This window comes from Pleurodeles waltl, chromosome 2_1 (genome assembly GCF_031143425.1).
Source record: "Pleurodeles waltl isolate 20211129_DDA chromosome 2_1, aPleWal1.hap1.20221129, whole genome shotgun sequence".
NCBI lineage: Eukaryota > Metazoa > Chordata > Amphibia > Caudata > Salamandridae > Pleurodeles > Pleurodeles waltl.
Window position 1 is genome coordinate 340,976,967 of NC_090438.1, and position 13,619 is coordinate 340,990,585.

The following is a 13,619-nucleotide window of genomic DNA, read 5'->3' on the forward strand; positions in this document are numbered from 1 at the left end:
GGTGGAAGGAAATTTGTGGCTCCTCTCAGATTCCAGAACTTTGTGTCACTGAAATTGGAGAAAAAAGTGTTTTTTTGCCAAGTTTTGAGGTTTGCAAAGGATTCTGGGTAACAGAACCCGGTGAGAGCCCCACAAGTCACCCCATCTTGGTTTACCCTAGGTGTCTAGTTTTTACATTGGTGGAGGTTTGGTAGGTTTCCCTAGGTGCCAGCTGAGCTAGGTCCCAAAATCTACAGCTAGCTTTGCAAAAAACAGGTCTATTTTCTTTAGGAGAATGTGATGTGTCCATGTTGCATTTCCTGTCGCGAGCACTAGGCCTACCCACGCAAGTGAGGTACAATTTTTATTGGGAGACTTGGGGGAACACAGAACAGCAAAACAAGTGTTATTGCCCCTTGTCTTTCTCTACATTTTTTCCTTCCAAATGTAAATGGGTGTGTAAAAAAGACATCTATTTGAGAAATGCCCTGTAATTCACACGCTAGTATGAGCACCTCGGAATTCAGAGATGTGCAAATAACCACTGCTTCTCAACACCTTATCTTTGCCCATTTTGGAAATACAAAGATTTCCTTGATACCTATTTTTTACTCTTTATATTTCAGCAAATGAATTGCTGTATATCATGTAGAGAATGAAAACCCATTGCAAGGTGCAGCTCATTTATTGGCTCTGGGTACCTAGAGTTCTTGATGAACCTACAAGCCCTATATATACCCGCAACCAAAAGAGTCAAGCAGTCGTAACGGTGTATTGCTTTCAAAAATCTGACATCGCAGGAAAAAGTATAGAATAAAAAGTGGAGAAAAATTGCTGTTTTTTTACCTCAATTTAATTTTTTTTTTATTTCAGCTGTAATTTTCTGTTGGAAACCCTTGTAGGATCTACACAAATTACCCCTTCCTGAATTCAGAACTTCGTCTTTTTTTTAAGAAAGTTTAGCTTTCTGGGATTCAGCATTGGTCTCACACCCATTTCTGTCAATAACTGGAAAGAGCCTGAAAGCACAAAAAATAGTAAAAATTAGGTATGTCCCAGTAAAATGCCAAAATTGTGTTGAAAAATTGGGTTTTCTGATTAAAGTCTGCCTGTTCCTGAAAGCTGGGGAGCTGGTGATTTTAGGACTGCAAACCCTTTGTTGATGCGATTCTCAAGGGAAAAACCATAAGCCTTCTTCTGCAGCCTCTTTTTTTTTTTTTTTTTTTTTTTATCGAAATTTTCACTTTATTTTGGCTAATTTCTTGATCTCCTTCTAGGGAACTGAAGTGAAGGTGAATGAATTCACGAAGACACGTACTCTTTCTTCTTAGTTTATTAGCATCAGATAGGCAGCGAAGACACGTCTCCGAAAAGGGGCACAGAGAGCAGCAACTGCCGCATCGAGGACACAGAACAGCGTGACATCATATCAATGATGTCACACCGTTCTATGCCTCCGCGAGGACGTAATACAAAGCAGTCACCACAGGAACCCACAAAGTCTGGGTACCTCTAGGATCCCTAGAATGTTGGGGGAAAAAAGACGCAAATTTGGTGTGGGTAGCTTATGTGGACAAGAAGTTATGAGGGTCTAAGTGCGAACTGCCCCAAATAGCCAAAAAAAAAGCCCTAGCACCTGAGGGGAAAAAACCTGGCAGCGAAGGGGTTAAAGGTTAAAATAAATTGTCACTGTGACAGTAATTTTGTGAAAAGGAGACAAAATCTTGCAGTAACAAGTCATTGCAAACTTGGCAAAAATGTGTGCTTCTATGGCCCTGGCAGCTTTAGGAAGACGTTGGTGGGTGCTTTTTCAGGACTAGCTGCGAGAGAGGATTCAATGTAGTGCGAGCAACAAATTCATGAAACGACACAAGCACGATACTAATCTCCGAGTCCTAATAACCTTTCTTAGCGAAGTACGGGGAGTAGGCATTGTTCTAAAGTTAGAATTGTTATCTTCTCGTGCGCCCATTTCTCATGCTTAAATCTGGCACTCGTAGTTGACCAAAAACTCTGACTGAACCAGTGAGGGCTCTGGAAAAAGGAAATGCGAGCTATGTGCATTGCCATTTTTTCAGTTCAGCGCAGCAGTCAAGGTCCATTTCGTTGCAGAGCGCTGCAAGAGGGCGTTGCCTGGAAATCAGCGAGCTGCAGTTCTCTTCGTTTGAGGAAGGGTGCCCCGAATGTTCGGCATTGACGCGCGAGTCTGAAGTGGGTGTGAAGGAAACGTGTTTGGATGTAATCCCAGTGGAGTACGAACCACCAGGTAAGAACTTCCATTGTTGAAAGGCAGTTCCTTGAACGTGTTTGCTTGGAGACGTTTCGACTAACGGATGCTGCAGCCTGCAACTAATGTGGCTTTCTCGTTGGGCTGTCCTTATTTTATGCACAGAAATATTCGCGTTTACAAAAGATACTGCTTTGGACCCTGCGTTTTCTTTTAAATTATTTGTGCTGCTGTATGTATTTAATATCTGCACGGTCAACCCCAATAGAAAGTAACTATTGTCCTGTGTCCTGTAAAGCCCAGTCCGTAACATTTGCAGGACAATGGTCCATTTAGCTACCTCGAGGACAAAATATGTTCAGAAAAACGTGTTGGCGAAAGAGATACATAAACAATACAGAAGTTATGTTATTGTGTGAAATGGTGTTAGCAGACAAGATAAGAGCTGTATTCAACCACAGTGTGTTCCCAAGACTAGATAACATTATATCACTGTTGTATCGGTAAATAAAATCAGAGCATTTATGATGATGGTTACTAAGAAAAACGTGTTTTTATTGTTGGGTGACCGTGAGGAGAATTGCAAGAAAGAGAGAACGAAAGGAAGAAAAGTGAAAGATGTAACAATAAACAAAAAAGTAACAAAACACAGGCACCGGAGAACCACGAACAGAAACTTGATGAGTTCAGAGGTTAAAAGGACGAGGATGAGAGAGGGAAATCAATCAAACATTTATAAAGCAAGGCAAATCACTCGTGAGGGTCTCAGGCGCTGGAGGTGGTGGCTGCTCCGTGGTGTTTTTTTCTCTCGAACATCCAGGACTTGACCGGAGGGGCAATATGGGTACAATGCAGGAAAAGGGCAAGGGACACACTACAAAGGAGAGGGAAGAACTACAGTATAATAATGACAGAACAAGGGGCAGAGGTCAAGCGAGAATGCGAATGAGAGAGAGATTGAGAAGAGGAAGTGAAGAGTAGCACGTGTGTTACTCCAACAGCTGCTGAAATATATTTATGAAAATGACATGCAGTCTTCAGAATGAGGAACTGCAACTGCCCAGAAGGCTTCGTTTCCCATAAGTACGAATACTATTTAAGTATCTTTCCTGTAAAGTTATCTGTTAGGGGTCCACATGCAATTTAGCATGTTTTGTGCACTCTGTAAACAGCCATTTCAAGTGAGCCCAGTTTCCTGTCTGCAGACACTGGCTGACTGAACTGCCGTGTGGTTGTAAGCATCACACCGACGAGCATTAACACAGGAACCACTTAAAGCAGCAAATAATAGATGCAAAACAAGAACACGAAGTGAAGTGCGGTTTATTTCAGCATAGATTATGTACAACAACACTTTTCTCTTAGAGCACTCTAAGAACTAACTTTTTAAAATCATTAATGGGTTTGGTAATTTAGAAATAGTTATACCTTCCCATTTCCGAGTTTCAAAACATGCATTCCATGTATGCATATATATATATGCTACCTACTGGCAATAGCCAGTCGGTAGTTATAGTTAGGAACAACTTTTGTTTTGCTAATAACTTTGGCACCATTTGACAAATCTTCACAAATGTTTTTGCCTAGTTCTGCCTGGAAAGTTTAGGGATGATCCATCAAGTGGAGGACAAGAAAGAGGGGGGGGGGGGGGACAAACCACTTTTCCCCCATGCAATCTCCATGGGTATTTTGCTGTTTTTAGATACGACTACAGCCTAATATGGTGAATGGATTTACATCAAATTTGCAGAAAGCTACATCTTGGTACAGAGAGATCTGTTTTTGTTATTTGGTGCAAATCGATTTAGTGAAAGGCAAGGCCCTGATTGGCTGTCCATAATCTGAAAGGAAAGTTGCTGCTGCCTCTTTGTTTCTTGACTGGGCCCCTAGGGAAAAAACAGAAATAAAAACACATCATAATATAGTTATTCTGACCCCATAGGACACATGGAGGGCTGTCTAAAGGAACCCGCATGGGCATAAAATTGCCCAACATTTTTTTTGGCCGATCTGCTCTGCAAATCTGCAGATCCACCAGGGTGCACAGCGTGACCCCCAGTGTAAATCCACGATGGATCCGTGGATTGAAACCCAAAGGGGAAAAAAAAATCACACACTATACCCCCACTGTTCACGTCCAAAGTCTGTGTTCCGGCGGAGGCTGTATTAATGTACGGCACTTATAAATTACTTTACATTAAAAAAGCATAGAAATTTACTAAAAAAAACAAAGGTTACAGGGGCGTTATAGTTAAGTTGACATTTTACCCCCCACAAAACCATAGAAATTCAGCAATTATAGTTAAATGTATCTGAAGAAACTATAACTTGTACTATTCAGTAACTTTAGGCCATTAGTTATAGATTCTTAACATGCATATAACTATAACTGATGAATTTCTATGGTTTTGTATGGGTAAAATGTCAACCTAACTATAACGAGCCTGTAACCTTTGTTTTTTTCCAGTGAATTCTATATACATACATCCATATCTATATATCCAATATATATATATATATATATATATATATATATATATATATATATATATATATATGTATATATATATATTTGAATAGAGAAAAAAAAATGTCTGCACTATTTAAAAAAAGCAGAAAAAAATCGCACTCGACATGTCCACTCCTCAAAAATATTTTTTTTCTTTGCAAAAATATATGTTGTCGATAAGGAAGCAAACTGACTCAAAGGCAACGCGTCTCAAAACCAAAGTGTCTTCATCTTCCTCATCCTCATTGGCCCCCCCCGGGGTCTTTGTCCCGAGAAGAATGATATATTCTGATTTCCTGATCCTGAGAAGTCTCTCTCTGTCTCCACCCCGTACATTTCTTTCAATCCTATCAATTCCAAAATAATCTAAACAATCAGCATCTCTATTATGCATCCTAGACCAATGTCTCGCCACAGGATAAGAAGTATCATAATTGCCCTGTAATGTTCTAAAATCCTATTTTTAACCGGGCCAATGGTGCTACCAACATACTGAAGGCCACAAGGGCATTGTAATACATAAATACAGTTATCGGAACCACATGAAATAACTTTGGAAATTGTTCTGACCTCTCCACAAGCTGTCTTGAAAGTCTTAACATTTCTACTATTTTTACATGCTTTACATCTACCACATTTATAAAAACCCTTCTGTTGGTTAAACCAACCACGGTTTGTATTGTTATATTGTCGAAGGTGGCTATGGACTAAAATATCCTGCAAGGATTTAGCCTTGCGATACTTAAATTGAGGACTAGGAGACAGAGTTTTACCAATAATAGGATCACATTTCACCAAATGCGAATGTTTCATAACTATCCTCCTAACTGTAGGACTGGCCACATTATAAGTTGTGATCATCCTCATTTCAGGAATTTAATTATATTTCTTTTCAGTCTTCACCAATAATGTTTGCCTATTGATGTTCGTAACCTTCTTGCTAGCAATACGTAATATCCTATTGGAATAGCCTCTCGCTCGTAATCTCCTAATCACCCTACTCTCCTGCTACAATTCCTCCTAACTCTAAGTAATTCACAGTAAGGGATACTGTCCTTAAGACTAGTGGGATGGTGGCTAGTTGCATGCAAAATACTATTACCCGCTGTATCTTTGTGGTATAACCTTGTCTGTAATTTATTATCCACTACCTCCACCAGAACATCCAGAAACTCCAGCCTAGTTTGATGTATTTTCCGAGTGAATCTTAACTTCAAGGTATTTTGGGAAATATGATCCAAACATTCTTCCAGGTCCTGACGGGGACCCTCCCAAATCAAGAAAAGATCATCAATGTATTGTGTCCACATGGATATATACCTGGTCCATTTCTCATTTTCCTCAATCCAAACCCAAGTGGCCTCCAACCAACCCATGAAAATACCAGCATAACTCGGGGCAAAGCAACTTCCCATCGCAGTTCTGACCAACTGCCGATACCAAGTAAGAAAGAAATTGTTATTCAAGCAACAATCCAACATCTCCAACAGCATCATAGAATGGTCATATTTACGAAGTGGTCTATCACGAAAAAAATATCTACATGCTTGAATCCCCAAGTCATGCCGGATACAAGTATATAAGGATTCTACATCCAAGGAAACCAACAAAAAATGTGGCTCCCAAGGAATACCTTCAATTTTAGAGATGAAATCCATGGTATCCCTACAATAGGAAGGTAAGGCTAACACATAGGGTAGGAGAAAAAAAATCTAAATAGATGGATGTTCGTTCCAACAAACTACCATTCGCAGAAATTATGGGTCGCCCAGGAGGATGAAGAGAATCCTTATGGATCTTTGGTAACATGTAAAAACATGGTGCTGTTGGTTTTTTGTCCAAAAGAAACAAATACTCATCAGTATTGAGCAATCCTCGTTCTCTCCAATCGAACAACGTATTATGATATTGGTCAATTGAGTGATTGTAATTGAGCATGGTTGTAACCTCATAATCCCTCCTATTCTTGAGTTGTGTTTCCGCTTCACTACAATACTTATTCCCATCCCAAAGAACAACATTACCCCCTTTATCTGAGGGTTTAATTACAACATTATGATCGTCAATCAAACTTTTCAATGCCGTTCTTTGCTCATAATTGAGATTGGACTCACTATTCTTCCTCTTAATAATCTGCCACATTTGAAATAAATCTTGAATGACAACTTCATGAAAGGTATCAATCAAATCATGTGTAGTAGACGGATTAAACCTGGATTTCGTCTTAAAATGTGTAAACTCAGGTCTACCCAATTCTACATCCATAGACTCAAGCAATTCATGTTCACTCATACCAGAGACATCCATTTCTGCCAAACTCGCTAAAGCCATAAGGCCATCAACATCGCTTAGTGTTAATTCTGGGGTAACAGCAATAGTAGTGGATGAAGTGATATTTGAATCTAAAAGACTTTTCTTATCCTCTTGCTGTAAGAACAATTTCCTCAATTTCAATTTACAAACAAACAAAAATAAGTCAATCCTTGTCTGACAAAAGTTAAAATCAGCAGTGGGGCAAAAAGACAGGCCCAATTCCAGAAGAGAACACTCAGCTGGAGTTAATTGATGTTGTGACAAATTAATAACAGTTGGGGAAACTTCCCCTATCATTTCTTCTTTGTTTGCCTCATGAATCTGCCATGTGTGGTTACTCCTTTTGCACTTCCATTTCCCCCTACGTGTCCTTCTTCTCTTACACTGTCTTCTTCTCCTCGTCTTAATAGTCAGCCTGACCAGTCTGATTTCCTTGTAAAAAACGATATTCTTCCAGTGAGGTAAAGGGAACAGAGTTTTTACCAGGTAATATCTCAGTCTCATCATAGTCAGAGGAATAATTATCCGAACTGGATTCCGTTGTAGCCAGTTCCTGTTTCCTCAAGGTGCCAAATGTTTTATATTGTTTAATAGCCTCATCATATCTCCGACCAAAGGTCAAAATTCTCCCTTGGGCATAATCTTGCTTATCTCCCAAAAACTTCCTTTTCTTCCTCTGTTTAATCTCCTCTTCATATTTTTCCAACCTCTTATCCATCAAAGATAAAAAGTCCTTTATAAGTTCCTGTTCTGGATGTTTATCCAGAAGTTCCCTCATTTTAATCATTTCTTCAGTCACTTGTTCCAAATCCATGGAAGCATATTTGACCAGTAGCTTCAACATGGATTTACAAGTCTCAGCCATTAATTTTGACCATTCCTCTAACAAATTAGGATTCGGATTTTGATAAGTCGGAGTAATCAATATCCTGAGGCCTCTGGGAACCCTACCAACTTCAAGATAATTCTCAAGGTAGATTACTTCCCAGCTTTTACTTAGCTCCTTATTCATTAACTTTTCATAAGAAGTCAATTGTTGTTTAATTGTTTTAGCAAGGGGCTCACTCCCTGTAGTCGAGACCATTGAACCACTTCCAGTAATGTCAGCACTCTCATCAAATAACTCTTTCGCAGCTTCCAAACGCTTCTGACGAGTATCAGTCATCATGTAGGTCTAAGAAAAAAAACTCTCACTAGAAAAAAAATATATGTACCAGTCAAAATGCTCCAAAAAATAAAGAGGGAAAGAAAAGAAAGGAATTTCCCCTATTCATATATAACAATATGCAAATATACATTAAGAGTTATCAAAAGGACATGTCCCATCGTTAATATTGAAACGGTGACGCCTCTGCTGTGATCTGACTCCACTTATATACTTGGAATCAAGAATTAAGTTGTCAAACTAATGCGGGCCACTAAAAACCCCCAATATCATTCAAAAAAGCAGAAAAAAGCAGCTGACTTTCGGCATTCCTGCAATACAAAGTGCGAAATGACCAAAGATTATTACAACAGGCTCACCCACTTGACGCTGCTCCACTTCGAACTCCAAAAAGCTCACAAAGCCGAGTATATTTGAATATATACGTATGTGTTTATATATATATATATATATGTATATATGTGTGTGTGTGTGTATATATATATATATATTGTTAGAGAATGTTTTGAATGTTTTGTTTTGCTAATAACTTTGGCACCATTTAACAAATCTTCACACACAAACTAAACTAGTTTGCTACTCACTTCAGCTTCTGTCTTTTAAATTTTTTTTGTTTCGTTTTTTTTGTCAAGCGGGGGCAGAGGAAAAGGGGGGAAGTCCCAAAACGCTTTTTCCCCCATAAAGTTTCCCATAGGGATTTTAGACACAACTACAGCCCGAACTGCTCGACAGAATCACAACAAATTTGGCAGAAAGCTAGATCTTGGTTTAGAAAGCATGATTTTTTTAATGATTTGGCATACATCCATCGAGTAGTTTTAGAGATAGTAAAGGAGACAAAATATAGATATCTAGGGATGTGGATCCTCCATGAATCCAACAGATCCTATATTGAGCTCTGATTGGCAGCCAACACTTCAACCAGGAAGTTGGCAGCCATCTTAGGACTCTGACTCGTCCAAAAAAAGGAAGGGGACAGGGTAGGAATATCCAGACCCCCTAGGCCTGGTGGGGGTATCCCACAGGGACTCCATTGGAGCAAAACAAAATTTTTGTTCAATTTTGACACAATTTTACAGAGGATCTGTGAATCCATGGTAACATTGAAAAAAAAACAGGGGCAGGTGCCTGTGCTTGTTTTGTATATTCCAATCAGATGGGCCAGATTCTGGGGGTGGATTAATAATAATAATGGGGTAGGGGGCATGCGTGGCCCCTCTCCCCAGGCTGATTTTGGCCCCGGTGACCCCATCCCCCAGAGTCCAGTTGTGCAATGAAAAGGTCAGTCATCCTTCTAAGACAGCTGTTATACGAGGCCAAAAAGGAACCTGCTGTCAAAACAAGCACCTAGCTGCTGTTGACAAGTCCCCCATGAAGAGCACCATCATCTTCCTGAAATGCAGCTGACTGTGGCAGCTGGTGGGGGTTGAGTTCTAGCTTTGGCAGTGGTGCACTCAGAAGCCCTCATCGTGTCACACACATTTAGACTGTGCCTTGGTCCACCCAAGCACAGGTTGCACTGCTGAGGACACACTGAGGTGCTTTTATCGGGTATAATGGGGTATGCAATCTTCTCTGGTGTACAGTCCCCCTTTCTCCAGAAAGTTTCTGACAGGGAGCGGAGCAGGTACGTGTAAGGCAGGTCTGCTCGGAATTGTGCATTGGTGCAGATCAGAGCTGCTCTGCAGAATTTGATTGCAATTTTTGATTTATGATGTAATTACAGGTAGAAGAAGTAGGGGGCTGTGGGGAGAGGGGGCTGGGAGGGTGTGGAACAAAGGTCTTTTACCATTCTATGGGAAAACTGGGGAGAATGAAAGCCACGTCCATGTTCAAATAAACACTGGTTGCACCCCCTCATATCACCTGCAGATGGGTTACCTGTTTCCAAGTGCTGACCCTCTCCCTGTCTCTTCTCTGTATATGGGGATACCACCCTCTTTCTCTGTTGATTTTGACCCCCTGTCGCTGGCAACTGACATCACTTACCCTGGTTGGGCCCCCATCACAGTCCTCACAGTCCACCAGGCTGTTCAACGTCCTTCTGAGAGACAAACACTCAGCTATTTTAGGGGGCTCCAAAGGGTTCTTAACCCACTCCCCCTCTAAGAGCACTTGGGTAGGATGTTGGATGGGCTCCCTTTTCCCATTTTGCGGGGACTAGAGGCTTCTGCTGCACCAATCCTCCTTGTGCCGTCTCATCCCTCTGTTCTCCCCCTGCCTGCCTCCCACACCTAGTAGGAGGAGACACAAAGCCTCACTCACGGCAGCCCTTACAGCCTCTTAGTCCAACTAGGTAGTGTCTCATTATCTGGGGCATTAAGCACTAAAGAGCCAAATATTCTTGGGGGCTGATTTACTCTGGGAGATGAGGGAAGGATTTGGGCGTCTGAAGTGGTGGGATGCGTAAAGTAAGATATTGGCAAACATGTGCACCTCGTAGAGCCCTTTCTTTGGTGGGAGCTTGGTGAAATGGGGTTTTACGAATGTAGTGTTTAAATGATAAAAATGTTTTTTTCCAAGCAGATGCCTTTTTGGAATGTGTGATTCCATTGTAGATTTCCTGCTCAGCCTAATTTTACAAGGGGGATATTTACTTAATAGAAGCAGGCAGGGGCATGGCTGCTGGTAATAGCCTGCCTTTGGGGTTAACTCATTATAATCACCTCCCTCACATGGGTTCCCTAATAACAGACCTTGGTTCATGCTATGCTAGTGATGGGCACCCTTCTATGGCACAGCTTTACCAACCCCTTTCCAGTGTGAACAGATTGGGCATCTAATAGGAGCTGGTACAGCACACAGAGGACAAGAGCACAGGTAAGCAACACACTGAGGAGGCAAAGGAAACTGGGTGGGCAGTGCAAGAAAGAGTGCCTAGAAAATGGCATATCTGTTTGTTAAGACCTTCCTCTAGTGATGGCTCAGTGGTGCCTCTAGCGATGGCACAGACTCACTTCTGTGTCCACACCTTTCTTCAGGATAAGGAATAATTTTACTAGTGGTTTGTGACACAGTGGGCTGTACGCTAAAACCTCTCTAGTGGTTCTATGTTGTAGTGATTTGTGTAAGTCTGACCTTTCCTTTAAACCTCTTTCCAGGTTCACAAATAGCATTTTTGTGGTTTGCAATAGACTAGCTTATACAGTTAGATGTTTTACTTTGGTCATTAGTGTTTAGAGTAGTGGTTCAGAAGAGACTGGACTATCTGCTGAGAACTGTCTCTTAGGTGATAAGTGAGTAGTTGATAAGGTTACAGTGAGCTCTGTGCTGCACGTCTCTCACATGTCTTATTGTTATTCTTAAAATGGTATGAAGTATATTAAAGTTTTCTTTGCTGGTTGGTGTCATCAGTGATGTCATCAGCAATGTCTTTGGAGATATCATCAGTGATGTCACTGACCATGTCATGAGTGATGTAATATGTTACGTCATCAGCAGGGTATTGCTGGGGGTAAGTTAAAGTTAGTTCAGGTAACTATAACTGCAGAATGTCTATGGTTTTGTATGTGTAAAATCTGATGCAAACTGTAATGTCCCTGTAACCTTTTTCAGTGAATTTATAGATATAAATATAGATATGGACATAGATATAACTAGAAATATAGATATAGATATAGATACGCACACACACACACACACACACACACATATATATGGACTCACAGGTGGGTGTAGGGTGATACATCTTTTATTAGAGTTTAGGGGTGTGTTACACTATTGGGTTGTAAGGGTGTTTTTAAGGTTAAGGGTTCAGTAGGGGTATTAAGTGGTAAGGGTTATTGAGGGTTTAGGGGTAGGTAAGTGCATATGGATTTTGTAGGATTATGGTGTTGGTAGGGGTGTACGGTGGTAAGGGCATTTTAGGGTTTAGAGGTGGGTTATGATATTGGGTTGTAGTGGTATTTTTAGGGTTTAGGCGTGGGTAGGGGATAGGGTGGCATGTTTTCTTTTAGTGTTTAGTGGTGGGTAAGGGTATGGGATGGTAAGGGTATTTTTGTATTTTTAGGGTTTAGGGGTAGGTAAGGGTATTGGGTTGTTTAGGGGTGGATAAGGGTATTGGGTTCTAAAGATATTTTAGGGTTTAGAGATGGGTAGAGGCATATGGTGGTAAAAGTATGTCTTAGGGTTTAGGGGTGGTTAGGGGCATAGGGTGGTATGGGTGAATATTAAAGGGAGGTTTGGGGTGGTTTTCCCCATAACAAAATCACTTAATTTATTTAAAAAAGGAGGGTTTCCCCCCAAATAATATATATATATTTATATATATATGTATATATATTATATATATATATATATATATAATAATAATATATATACATATATATATATATACACACACACACACATATATATGTATATATATATCCTACTGGCGGTTGCCAGTAGGTAGTTATAGTTAGGGCTATATTTCCATAGTAAAAGCATTTTGATTTAGCTATGTCTTTGAGGTTGTTTAACAAAGCTTCACAAAAGTTTCTAAAAAGAAGTGTGCTGGTGATTCTTGTTGTGCATGGAAAGTCTAGGGATGATCCATCAAGCGGGGACTGAGAAAAACAAAGGGTCAAAAAAGTGTGTTTTCCATGTGAAATTCCATAGGAGTTTTGAACACGACTACAGGCCGAACCGCTGGACAGATTTACACCAAATTTGGCAGAACACTAAATTTTGTTCTACGGACAGTGGATTTTTTTTTGGATATGAATCCGTTCAATAGCATAGGAGAAATTAAAGGAAATCCAAATTTGTAGATCGGGGCGAAGCCTAAGCACAGATCTCTTGGTGAGATCTGATTGACTAAGAGCACTTCAACCAGGAAGTGCTGGCAGCTATATATATGCTGGCAGCTATATGATAGCACCCCATTGAAATGCATTTTAGTGAATGTGAGGTTTTGAGGGTCACAATAAGGAGAACATATAAAGAACACATGTTAGTTAAAACATAAATCATTTGTTGATGGTACCATACTATCTTTAAGAATTTTGGTGAGTTCTAAGGTGATTTTACCCTGCTGGGATATTATGAATCATGTTTTAGAGAAAACAGTTTTCTCATGATTTACCCATAGAGGTGACGGAAAGTGTTGCAGAAGCCAAAATGTGAGCAAATGTTCTGTAAATTCACACTATCTTTCTCAGCCATATGAGAATGAAGTCTGACATTCTCAGTAAAACATGTACTTCTGTAAGTTCACACTATCTTTCTCAGCCATATGAGAATGAAGTCTGACATTCTCAGTAAAACATGTACTTCAGCAGGAGCAGTCTGTCAGTTGATACCCTTGTGCTCTACTGCAGTCTCCCAGAGTGTTCTAAAGAACAAATAGAGCGCTAACAATCTTACTTATGACAAAAGTGTGGCACATCTAATGCCATCTTGATTAAATCAAACTGTTAAAACTTAAAATATTTAGAAAGGAACAA

General features: G+C 40.2%; 1 protein-coding gene across 2 annotated transcripts in view; it reads left to right on the top strand.

The window, feature by feature from the left end:
• Positions 1-2,080: 2,080 nt before the first annotated feature.
• The window catches only part of GPR174 (G protein-coupled receptor 174), a 178,922-nt gene continuing 167,383 nt past the window's right edge, over positions 2,081-13,619 (top strand). For both annotated transcript variants that reach the window (XM_069212571.1, XM_069212572.1), the window contains exon 1: positions 2,081-2,245. The gene's annotated coding sequence lies outside the window, so the exon portion shown is untranslated. The remainder of the gene's footprint in view (positions 2,246-13,619) is intronic.